The sequence below is a fragment of the Macaca thibetana genome, chromosome 8, assembly GCF_024542745.1.
Source record: "Macaca thibetana thibetana isolate TM-01 chromosome 8, ASM2454274v1, whole genome shotgun sequence".
In the NCBI taxonomy this organism is placed as follows: Eukaryota; Metazoa; Chordata; class Mammalia; order Primates; family Cercopithecidae; genus Macaca; species Macaca thibetana.
The window spans coordinates 113,490,886-113,504,056 of record NC_065585.1 but is presented as its reverse complement, the minus strand read 5'-3'; the positions used below and the strand labels follow the sequence as shown (position 1 = coordinate 113,504,056).

General features: G+C 41.7%; 1 protein-coding gene and 1 pseudogene across 9 annotated transcripts in view; both read left to right on the top strand.

Annotated features, from left to right (window-relative positions):
• DCTN6 (dynactin subunit 6) overlaps positions 1-13,171 on the top strand; it is a 1,120,059-nt gene that overhangs the window by 958,565 nt on the left and 148,323 nt on the right. The window lies entirely within an intron of this gene.
• LOC126961786 (dual specificity mitogen-activated protein kinase kinase 1-like) lies at positions 4,033-5,187 on the top strand (annotated as a pseudogene).

The following is a 13,171-nucleotide window of genomic DNA, read 5'->3' as shown; positions in this document are numbered from 1 at the left end:
AAAAGGATAGGAAGACACTTTCCAAGCAAATATTAGCCAAAAAAGAACTTGAGTGGTTATATCAAACAAAATAGACAGTAAGATAAAAATGTTTACAAAAGACAATAATGGATATTACATAATCATAATTATATAATGATATTATATACAATATTGATTATTTACAATCAAGAAGATAAAACAATTATAAACATATGTACCTAAAAACAGAGACCCAAAATATATAAGGCAAAAATTGGCAGAATTGAAGGGAGAGATCATTCGATAATAATCATTACAAACTTCACTACTCCACTTTCAGTAGTGGGAAGAACAACCAGAAAAAAGATCAACAAGGAAATAAAAGAGTTGACAACACTATAAACAAACTAGACCTAACAAACTCTATAGAGCTCCATTATAGAACACTCTACCCAACAGTAGACACTTTTCTCATACCTAGCATTCTTCTCAAGTGTATATGGACCAACACCAGAATAGATTATATTTAAACCACAAAACAAATCTCAAAGACTTCTCAAAAGTTGAAATCACACAAAGTTTCTTCTCCAACCACACAGAATGAAATTAGAAATCAATAGCAGGAGGAAATCTGGAAAATTGACAAATATGTGAAAATTAAATAACGCTTAATTTAATTTTCATTCTTAACCAACAGGTGAAAGAGAAAAGTAACAAAAGGAATTAGAAAATACTTTGAGATGAATAAAAATAAAAACACAACATACAAAAACCTTTTGGGATGCAGTGAAAGCAGTGCTCAAAGAAAACGTATAACTCTAAACACTTACATTTAAAAATAAAAAAAGATGTCAAATCAATTACCTAACCTCCTATTTTAAGAAACTAGAAAAAGAAAAGCAAACTAAATTCAGGAATCAGAAGAAAGTAAACAATAAAGATTAGACAAAGATAAATGAAATATAGAAAAACAATAGAAAGAAACAACAAAACAAAAAGTTAGGTTTTTTAAAAAGATAAGCAAAATTAACAAACTTTTAGCCAGCACTTTGGGAGGCAGGGAGGGTGGATCACCTGAGGTCGGGAGTTTGAGATCAGCCTGACCAACATGGAGAAACCCTGTTTCTCCTAAAAATACCAAAAAGAAAAAAAAAAAAAAATTAGCCAGGCATGGTAGTACATGCCTGTAATCCCAGCTACATGGGAGGTTGAGGCAGGAGAATCACTTGAACCTGGGAGGTGGAGGTTGTAGTGAGCCGAGAGAGCACCATTGCACTCCAGCCTGGGCAACAAGAGTGAAACTCCATCTCAAACAAAAAAGAAAAAAAGAAAGGGACAAATTCCTACACAAAGTACCAAAGCTGACTCAAGAAGAAGCAGAAAATTTTAATAGACCCATAGCAAGTAGTGACATTGAATCACTAATCAAAACATTTTCAACAGAGAAAATTCCAAGACCCAATGACCTCTCTGGGGAATACTACCAAATGCCTAAAGAAGAATTAATATTCTTCTCAAACTCTTCCAAAAAATAGATGAGAACACTTATTAACTCTTTATATGAAGCTAGTATCACCCCAATGCCGAAGCCAGGTAAAGACACCAGAAGAAAACAAAACTACAGATCAATATATCTCATGAGGATCGATGAGAAAATTCTCAACAAAATACTACCAAATTGAATCTAGTAGCATAGTAAAAGGATTACATACCATGACCAAGTTGGATTTATTCCAGGAATGCAAGGATGATTCGACATATGGAAATAAATCCATGTAATACACCACATTAATAGAACAAAGGAGAGAAAAACATGAAAACCTCTTCATGCATAAAATGTTTGACAAAAGCCAACACTCTTTCACTGAAAAAAAAAAAAAATTCAACAAACCAGGACTATAAGGGAACTTCCTCAACCTGATCAAGGGCATCTATTAAAAACTCACAGCTAATATCACACTTACTGATGAAATAGTGAAGGTATTTTTCCCTGAGATCTGGAAAATGACACACGTGTCCACTGTCACCACTTCTGTTTGACATTGTGCTGGAAGTTCCAGCCCGAGCAATTAAGCAAGTAAAACAATTAAAGGCATCCAAATCTGAAAAGAAGAAGTAAACATTTTTCAGATGACCTGATCGTATATATACAGAGAAAGAGAAAACCCTAAGGAATACACAATAAAATTTTTAGAGATGATAAATGAATTCAGCAAAGTGACAGATATAAGAACAATACACAAAAATCAGTTGTGCTTCTAAACACCAGCAATGAACACTCTGAAAAGGAAATTAAGAAAATAACTCCACTTACCATATAATCCAAAATAATAAAATACCTAGGAATAAATGTAACCAAGGAGGGCAAAGACTTATATATATGCTGAAAACCACAAAACGTTGCTGAAAAAAATTAAAGAAGACCTAAATAAATCAAAAAACATTTCACTATCATAGATTAGAAGACAATATTATTAAGATTGCAATTGTATTAGGCCATGCTTAGATTGCTATAAAAAAACAGCTCAGACTGCATAATTTGTAAAGAAAAGAGGTTTAATTGGCTCATGGTTCTGCAGGCTGTACAGGAAGCACAGTGCTGCACATCTGCTCGGCTTCTGGGAAGGCTCAGGGAGCTTTTACTCATGGCAGAAGGTGAAGCAAGAACAGGCACATCGCATGGCAAGAGCAAGAGCAAGAGCAAGAAAGAGTGTGGGGGAAGATGTCACACACTTTTAAACAGTCAGATCTTTCAAGTACTCACTCACTACAGCAAGGACAACACCAAGGGGATAGCACTAAGCCAGTCATGAAAAATCCACTCCCATGATCCAGTTGCCTCCCACCTGGTCCCCCCTCCAACACTGGGGATTACAATTCAACATGAGATTCTGGGGGAACAGCATCCAAACTATATCAGCCATGTTCCCCACATTGATCTACATATTGATCCTCTGTCAAATTCTGTCATTTTGGCAGAAATAGACAAGCTGATTCTAAAATTCATAGGGAATTGCTAAAGATGGAGAATAGCCTAAAACAAAGATGGAAAAAGAAGAACAAAGTAGGAAAACACAGTTCCCCATTTCAAAACTTACAACAAAGCTACAGTAATCACAACAGTGTGGTATTGGCATAAGGATAGACAGATCAACAGAGTAGAACTGAGAGTCCAGAAATAAATTCTTACATCTATGGCTAATTGGTTTCCAACAAGTTTGCCAAGGCTATTAAATGAGGAAAGAATCCTCTCTTCAACAAATGGTGTTGAGACAACTGGATATTCACATACAAAAGAATGAAATCAAACCCCTACCTCACACCATATGTAAAAATTAATTTGAAATTGATCAAAGACCTAAATGTAAGAATAAAAATGATAAAACTTTTAGAATAAAAAATAAAACATAAGTACACGTCTTCTTGACCTCGAACTAGTTTTCTTAAATATGGCACCCAAAGCACAAGCAACAAAATAAAAAATAGACAAATTGAACTTCAGAATAAGAGGCTTTTCCACATCAAGGTAACTATCAAGAAAGTAGAAATGATAACCTACAGAATGGGAGAAAAATATTTGCAAACATATGTCTGGTAAAGGCCTAGTATCCAGAATAGAAAAAGAATTATTCCCCTTCCCCTTCCCTCCCCGCGGCCTCCATTCCCTCCCAGGGTCGCTTCGCAGAGCTGCTGGGAACCCTGCGGCGGCAGCACTTTTCACGGCAGGAAGGGGAGCTGGGCTCCGAGCTGGGCTCCGGAGCTGAGCCGCCCGAGCCGGAGGGACTGGTTGGTTGAGGGAGAGAGGGAGGGAGTCCCGGGCTGCCCAACCGCATGTTCAGCCCTATCCGCTCCTGCGGGGAGTCCTGGGCAGGTGGGGCGGGGGTCCACTAAGACCGCCACCGGCCCCTCGGCGCTGACGGGACCGCGAGGGGCGCACCCGCCGAAGGCAGCCCCGCCGAAGGCAGACGCGGCCCGGACTTCGTCCTGAGCAGCGGGCGCGGGGCAGCGCAGCGGGAGGAAGCGAGAGGTGCTCCTCTCCCCAGAGTTGGAAGCCCCTTGGCCGGGTCCAAAATGCGCAAGAAGAAGCCAACGCCCATCCAGCTGACCCCGGCCCCCCACGGCTCCGCGGTTAACGAGACCAGCTCTGCGGAAACCAACTTGGAGGCCTTGCAGAAGAAGCTGGAAGAGCAGCAGCGAAAGCACCTTGAGGCCTTTCTTACCCAGAAGCAGAAGGTGGGAGAACTAAAGGATGACGACTTCGAGAAGATCAGTGAGCTGGGGGCTGGCAATGGCGGTGTGGTGTTCAAGGTCTCCTGCAAGCCTTCCAGCCTGGTCATGGCCAGAAAGCTAATTCATCTGGAGATCAAACCCGCAATCCAGAACCAGATCATAAGGGACCTGCTGGTTCTGCATGAGTGCAACTCTCGTGGGCTTCTGTGGTGCATTCTACAGTGAGAGGCGAGATCAGTATCTGCATGTAGCACACGGATGGAGGTTCCCTGGATCAAGTCCTGAAGAAAGCTGGAAGAATTCCTGAACAAATTTTAGAAAAAGTTAGCGTTGCTGTAATAAAAGGCCTGACATATCTGAGGGAGAAGCACAAGATCATGCACAGAGATGTCCAGCCCTCCCACATCCTAGTCAAGTCCCGTGGGGAAATCAAGCTCTGTAACTTTGGGGTCAGTGGGCAGCTCATCAACTCCATGGCCAACTCCTTCATGGGCCCAAAGTCCTACATGTCACCAGAAAGATTCCAGGGGACTCATTACTCTGTGCAGTCAGACATCTGGAACATGGGATTTTCTCTGGTAGAGATGGCAGTTGGGAGGTATCCCATCCCTCCTCCAGATGGCAAGGAGCTGGAGCTGATGTTTGGGTGCCAGGTGGAGGGAGATGCGGCTGAGACCCCACCCAGGCCAAGGACCCCAGGGAGGCCCCTTAGCTCATAAGGAATGGACAGCCGACCTCCCATGGCAATTTTTGAGTTGTTGGATTACCTAATCAACGAGCCTCCTCCAAAAATGCCCAGAGTGTTCACTTTGGAATTTCAAGATTTTGTGAATAAATGCCTAATTAAAAACCCCGCAGAGAGAGCAGATTTGAAGAAACTCATGGTTCATGCTTTTCTCAGGATCTGATGCTGAGGAAGTGGATTTTGCAGGTTGGCTCTGCTCCACTGTCGGCCTTAACCAGCCCAGCATGCCAACCCATGCTACTGGCGTGTAAGTGTTTGGGAAGCAGCAAAGAAAGAAAGAAAGAGAAAAGAAAGAGGAAGGAGGGAGGGAGGGAGGGAGGGGAAGTGAGTGAGGAAGGGAAGTAAGAGCAAAAGAAAAAAAGAAAGAAAAAGAAGGAAAGGAAGGAAGGAAATAAAAAGAAAGAAAGAGAAAAGAAAGAAAGAGAGAGAAAGAAAGATAGATAGAGAAAAGAAAGAGGAAGGAGGGAGGGGAGGGGAGGGAGGAAGGGAAGGGAGAGTGAAAGAAGAAAAAGAAAGAAAAAGAAGGAAAGAAATGAAGGAAAGAAAAAAGAAAGAGAAAGAAAGAGGGAGAGAAAGAGAGAAAGAAAGAAAGAAAGAAAGAAAGAAAAAGAAAGAAAGAAAGAAAGAAAGAAAGAAAGAAAGAAAGAAAGAAAGGAAGGAAGGAAGGAGAGAGGGAGGGGAGGGAGGAAGGGAAGGGAGAGTGAAAGAAAGAAAAGGAAAGGAAGGAAGGAAAGAAAAAAGAGGAAAGAGAAAGAAAGAAAGAAAGAAAGAAAGAAAGAAAGAAAGAAAGAAAGAAAGAAAGAAAGAAAGAAAGAAAGAAAGAAAGAAAGAGAAAGAAAGAAAGAAGAGGGAGGGGAGGGAGGGAGGAAGGGAAGGGAGAGCAAAAGAAAAAAAGAAAAAGAAGGAAAGGAAGGAAGGAAAGAAAAAAAGAGGAAAGAAAGGAAAGAAAGAGAAGAGGGGAGAGAGGAAGGAAAGAGAGGGAAGAAAGGAAAGAAGGAAGGGAGGGAGGAAGGGAAATGTTCTAGAATTAGATAGTAGTTGCAGTAGCACAACCTGTGTGTGTACTAGAAGCCACTAAATTGGCATACTTTCAAATGGTTAAAATGGGGAATTTATGTTATGTGAATTTTACCTCAATTTAAGATGTGTGTGTGTACCATCGGATTATGTTATTCAACCTATGAACAACAGTCCATAGACCAGATTTAACACCCAGCTCCAACCAAATCCAAATCCAACCATTTGAATTAGGGCAAAAATTTTAGCCTCTGAGTCTCAGTGTCCTATATAAAAATGGAGATAATAATGCCTGCCTCATAGAGTCCTTAGGATTAAATGAGCTAACAAAAGTAAAGAACATATAATGCGCCCTAGAATGTAATAAATTCTCAGCAAATACATAAATTATGCACAGAAAATAGATAGCTATGGCTGGGTGCAGTGGCTCATTTATAGAATCTCAGCACTTTGGGAGGCTGAGGTGGGAGTATCAGTTGTGTCTAGGAGTTTGAGATGAGCTTGGGCAACATAGTGAGACCCCGTCTCTATAAAATGATAATAATAATAATACAATGGCATCAGCAGTAGCTGGGCAAGTTATTTGCATGAGTTTCCACTTTGCATAATGTGTTCGCCAAAATTACTCTATGTTAACTTCAGTCTCTTTGCCTATACAAATCTTTCCAAAACCAACTTAAATCTCATCTCAATTAAGCCTTTCCAGTTACCCACACTGAAGATACCTCCTCTTCCACTGAACTTCTCAGAAAAAGAAAAAAGAAATGACGCAAAAAGAAAAGGTACCGCCAGGTGCAATGGCTCATGCCTGTAATCCCAGCGCTTTGGGAGGCCAAGGCAGGAGGATCATTTGAGCCCAGCAGTTCGAGACCAACCTGGGCAACAAGGTAAGACCTTATCTCTGTAAAAAAATAAGTAAACAAATATTAAAAAAGAAAAGGCACTAATTTAAAAACCTCTGTCTCCTACCATAACTTCTTTCCTTTGACATCACTTTCTCCATTTCCTTCCACGTTTCTTTGACCTCATCAACATCCCAAAAACAATGACATTGCTACTTTTTTTTTACCCAGCACATTCCATCTCATCAAGCTGCAATTCCATAGTCTAACAATACATTTGCTGTCTTACAAATACCTTCAGCTCCATGACCTTCTCCTTCCAAAGCAGAACCTGAACTCTGCACAGATCCAATATCCACCTTACCTCTTCTATGCCTTGAACTTGAACCATTAGTTATGACTGGAGAAAAACATCCAGTTAGGCAGAATGGTAACAGGTCAAATTAATAGTGACCATCCTCAAATGTACACTCGACCATGCCCAGAAATTTTCTTAAATATCCTCTATTAAAACCTTCTCCCATTCTCCATTAGGATTTCATACCTCTCCACTCCACTAAAACTCTGACTTCCTGTTCCATGTAGCCTCAATTGATCATTCCTCACACTTCATGAAGAATACAGAACCCATCAAGTACCAAGTCATCCCTCGTATTTTAGCCACCAATTCGCCATTTGCAACTACAGTCTTCTTTTTCCTTCTATTACATAGAAATGCCTTTCCCATAATGAAAGTTATACTTCTACATCTCTGCTCTAGATTGAATCCTCTTTTCACTCAGGGCCTTGCCGCACACCAAGGTGTGAATATGGTGATCTGGGGGTTTTCTTTTAACTTTTACATAAGTGATTATGGGGCCAGGCGTGGTGGCTCATGCCTGTAATCCCAGCACTTTGGGAGGCGTAGGTGAGAGGATCACTTGAGTCCAGGAGTTTGAGACCAGCCTAGGCAACAAAGTGAGACCCTCATCTCTAAAAATAAATAAATACAATATAATAAATAAAAGAAGCTATCATGGATTACTTACATCGTTTTTAAGGAAGAAATTAAGAGGGAGGTGTAATCCGTTGTCATCAGAAAGTTCTGGCATCCTTGGAGAGGATCTAACACTACGTTGTCATTTTGGGTCAACATTCAGTCACCAATTCAATTTTGGGGTAGGAATAGAAATTAAATTCTGCAGCCAGGCACGGTGGCTACACCTGCAATCCCAGCACCTTGGGAAGCCAAGGCAGGTGGATCATGAGGTCAGGAGATCGAGACCATCCTGGCCAACATGGTGAAACCCTGTCTCTACTAAAAATACAAAATCAGCCAGGTGTGGCGGCACGCACCTGTAGTCCCAGCTAACTTGGGAGGCTGAGGCAGGAGAATTGCTTGAACACCAGAGGCGGAGCCGAGATCACGCCATTGCACTCCAGCCTGGCAACAGAGCAAGACTCCGTCTCGGAAAAAAAAAAAAATTCTGCCCAACGGAGAACTGAGTGAGCCAGTCTCATAAAGATCATATGAAGTGCTACAGAATGTAGTAACTATCTCTTGTAAAATAACAGGCCATATATCTCAAGCCTCTCCCATAGCCGACTTAATTGTTGCTAATTTTCTAATTTACCTAAATCACAAAAGTGAAATCAGAGAGATTACCTAATGACTGATCTGTTAAAAGATGAGTGAATTCAAAAGGCATCAGCAGCATTGGAGAGCCTCTGGTGTGGGGAGGGCTCACCTCCGCAGGGCCACTTTTTCTTGTCAGTGAATCACACGGTCAAATTACGGAAGAAAGTGACAGGAATTCGGCTAAATTCCAACTCCCGGCCTCAGAAGGTTATTCATAATCAACCCTGCAGCAGCAGCTCTCTGTCTGGCAGGGAAGGTTTCCTCTAATTATGTATCGCTCCCTGCAGGCCACCCGGCAGGACCTTTATTTTCTTCACAGTTATTAATCAGCTATCCAGTGTTAACAAGAACATCAGATCCAGAAGTATGCAAATCCACCCCCAATTCTTTGTCATAATCACTAGGCAGGCCACCTTAGGAGCTCACTAATGAGCTGACCGTCTAAAAGCCTCCTGCTAACTACCAAGTCTCCTATTCTTAATGATCACTTCCAAAATGGGATATTTTTGTTTCAAATACATAGGCCTATTCAATACCCTGAAATATATAACTTTTCAGCAACTTTCTGGCAAAACTTTATCTAAATTAGGCAATGCTGAAACTGACTAAATTGTAATAAAACCGAAGAAATGTCCAATGGGCAATTCAAATTCAACACCTGGGGACCTTCCAGTCCCCAGAGACTGAGTCCCAATCTTTGTTCCTTTTTTTTTTTTTTTTTTTTTTTGGAGGTGGGGGCGGGCGGCAGAGTTGCACTCTGTCCCCAGGCTGGAGTGCAGTGGGGCGATCTCGGCTCACTGCAACCTCACTGATACCACTCCAATGACTGGAGGAATACCAGGGTCCTCGGTCTCGCGCCGGTTTAGATAAAACGAAACGGATACACGTGGAGTGGTTTTAAAGATCCTAAAGTTTAATAGGCAAGAAAGAAGGAAGAAGAAAACAGCTGCCCCGTATAGAGACAGAGGGAATGGGGATTCTAACAAAGAGAAAACTCCGTGTGCAGCGGGAAAGTGGCTGCTTATATGAGGAAGCTGGAGGAGGTGGTGTCTGATTTCCATAGGGCCCAGGGGATTGGTTTGACCAGGTGTGTCATTTACGTAACCCGAGAAAAACCTGGCCCTCCCACCTTAGCCCTGTAACATGCAAATGCAGGTCGCCATTATGTTCTGAACACTTGGTGTTATTTGGAGGTGGTCATGACAACTGCTACACCAGTTGAAAAGGAAAAGACAGCAGGAATCGCCATATTAAGTGAACCCAGTTTCTAATGGCCGACATTTGCATATTAAAGCTTGCTGACCCAACCCTTCAAGCCACCTTTTCTGTTCAGAAAACAGATGGTTCAGGGATTGTTTCTTATTACAGGAAAATTTCCACCAAGAAACTTTACCCTTACTATCTGCCTAAAAATTATTTCCTTCTTTTTTTTTTTTTTAAGATTGGAGTCTAGCTCTGCCGCCCAGGCTGGAGTGCCCTGGCGCCATCTCGGCTCACTGCAAGTTCCGCCTCCCCGGTTCACGCCATTCTCCTGCCTCAGCCTCCGGAGTAGCTGGGACTACAGGCGCCGCCACCACGTCCGGCTAATTTTTTGTATTTTTAGTAGAGACGGGGTTTCACTGTGTTAGCCAGGATGGTCTCGATCTGCTGACCTCGTGATCCGCCCGCCTCGGCTTCCCAAAGTGCTGGGATTATAGGTGTGAGTCACCGCCCCCAGCCCCAATCTGTGTTTCTATTATCAAAGTCTTATCCTTTGAATGTGTCTTCTTCTAACAACTTCAAAATAGGATCCCTGTTCTGGAGTATTACACTGAGCCTTACCAAACTGCCAATCTAATAATTTTTTGTCTACAAACATGGCGATTTTGTGGTTCAACTTAATATACTGGCCCTCAGAGTCTTTTGGAAGGGGATTGAGATTTTTAAAGCATACAAATAAAGAATTTTAATAATAATAATTGTAATAACTAACGTTATTGAATCATTCATTTAGTCCTCACAACATGTAACACTCTCATTTCACAGATGTGAAAACTGAGCATAAAGAAGTTGAGTAAGGCCAGGTGCAGTGGCTCATGCCTGTAATCCCAGCACTTTGGGAGGCCAAGGTGAGAAGATCACTTGAGGCCAGGAGTTCAAGACCAGCCTGGGCAACATAGTGAGACCTTGTCCCTATAAAAACTTTTCCTTATTTTCTTTTATTTTTTAAAAATTAGTGCACACCTGTAGTACCATCTACTTGGGAGGCTGAGATAGGGGATGCACTTGAGCCTGGGAGGTTGAGACTGCAATGAGCCAAGAGTGCACTACTGCACTCCAGCTTCAGTGGCAGAGCAAGACCCTGTCTCCAAAAAAAGAGAAGTTGAGTACTCTTCTCAAGGTCACAGACTGGCAAAGGTTAGATTCAACACAGGCTTGTCTGATACACAGGCGTTAACCACTGCACTGTATTTCCCGAAAAGTTTCTGTTGATCATGAAGGGACTCCCTCTGACCCCATATACTTTTCTAGGCATTGAAACTTTTACTTTTTCCACTGAGATCCCATAAGGGATAAAGTTACACATGGGCACTAAGGGTGAGTCTACTGTATGCAAAACAGGTATTGTGTGGCTGCACACGTGTGCACATGCAGCATGCTCCTGTAGAAGTGTGTGCCATGAGTGGAAATTAGGCTATGATTGTGTGGTATGGACAACAACATTTGATAGATTAGAATTCTGAAGATTTCTAATTTTATGAACTTATGAACAGGACAGACTCAATGTTTTGAAAACTCTCCCACTATTAACACAGAAGAATGCCAGATGTAACATCCATTTGAATGCATAGTAGCCAGCTGTGGTGGCTCATGCCTGTAATCTCAGCATTTTGGGAGACTGAGGCAGGTGAATCACTTGAGGTCAGTAGTTCGAGACCAGCTTGGCCAACATGGCAAAACCCCCTCTCTACTAAAACTACAAAAATTAGCCAGGCATGGTGGTGCATGCCTGTAATCCCAGCTAATCGGGAGGCTGAGGCAAGAGAATCGCTTGAACCTGGGAGGCAGAGGTTGCAGTGAGCCAAGATCGCACCACTGCACTCCAGCGTGGATGACAGAGTGAGACTCTGTAAAAAAAAAAAAAAAAAAAAAAAAAGTAAAACCATTTGAATGCAGAGTTAAGCTTACAAGAAAGTAAGAGAAATCCCCAGAGCTCAGCAATGAAGATTTGGTTTCTGAAAACCAGAGCATTATGCAAGTGAGCTGATGTGGCAACTAACCTGGATTGGTTGGGTTTATCTTCATCTTGACGAATGTTAGGAATTTGGTTTTAACATGCACACAGCAATAAAGTAAAAGACCTTGAGACTGCCAAGTAGGAAGCTGAAGCAAGACCCACCCATCCTCCCTCCCCTGACTCCACATACAGCACAGGAAGAGTCGACTAGAAAAATCTCTCTCTACCAGCATAATGAAATGACGTGGAAGTTAGTCTCTTCTGGCCTACCTAGACTCTGAATAGAAAAACAAAAATATGAGTTTCCTCACTGGAAAGTCAATTATGGAGCCCTGCTGAAGATGAACTCACAACATACAATCACACAACTCAGTACTTAATAATCCGTCGTGAGCAAGAGCCAGCAGAAGTAACAAGCATGTAACAAAGTTCATTAGACTCTCAGAGCTTCAGGTTGCTGAATAATCAAATGAAGATGATAAAACAAAGACATAAAGGAGAAAAGTAAACATAGGAGACAGTATAGAAAGAAAAAAAAAACTTATGAAATGAAAAATGGAATCACTGAAACAGAAAACCCACTAGTCAAATTTGGCAACAGCTTAGACACAGCTGAAAAGGGAAGAGTAGACTATGATAGGGCTCAGGAAATTGCCCAGAATGCAAAAGAAATAAAACACGGAAAGGCTTCAAGAGAGTTTAAGAGCCACAGAAGAGAGAATGAGAAGATAAATATGTATCTAATTGGAATTCCAGCAGAAACGAAGAGATGTGAGAGAGGTAATATTCAAAGAACACATGGCTGAGAATTTTCTAGAATTAATGAAAGACATGAATCCTCAGATTCAGGAAATACAATACAAAAAGTACCAAGCAGGAAATGCAGAAATAAAGCTATACCTTGTCACATTATAATAAACAGCAAAACTCCAAGACAACAAGAAAATTTTAAACACCAAAAAAAAAGTAGATTAACTACAAAGGAATGACAAAGAGCAGACTTAACAACAATAGAAACCAAAAACACAGTATCTTCAAAGTGAAAAAATGTAATTATTATCTAGGATTCTCTGCAGATAAAGAAGATAAACTATCACTGAAGAATGAGGGCAAACTAAAGACATTTTAAAGCGAACAAAGAATAAGAGAGTTGACCTCTCTCAAACCTTGGCTGAGAGGAATCCTAAAAGACATAATTTAGGAAGAAGGAAAAGAGGGCTGAGTGCAATGGCTCATGCCTATAATCCTAGCACCTTGGAAAGCCAGGGCAGGAGGATTGCTTGAGGCCGGGAGTTCCAGACCAGCCTGGGCAACATAGCAAAACCCTGTCTCTATGCAAATGTTAAAAAATTACCCTGGCATGGTAGCATCCACCTATAGTCCCAGCTACTCGGGAGGCTGAGATGGGAGGACCGCTTGAGCCCAGGAGTTCCAGGCTATAGTGAGCCATGATCATGCCACTGCACTCCAATTTGGACAACAGAGAGAGATCCTGTCTTTAAAATGGGAGGGAACAAAGAGAGGGAGGGAGGGAGGGAGGC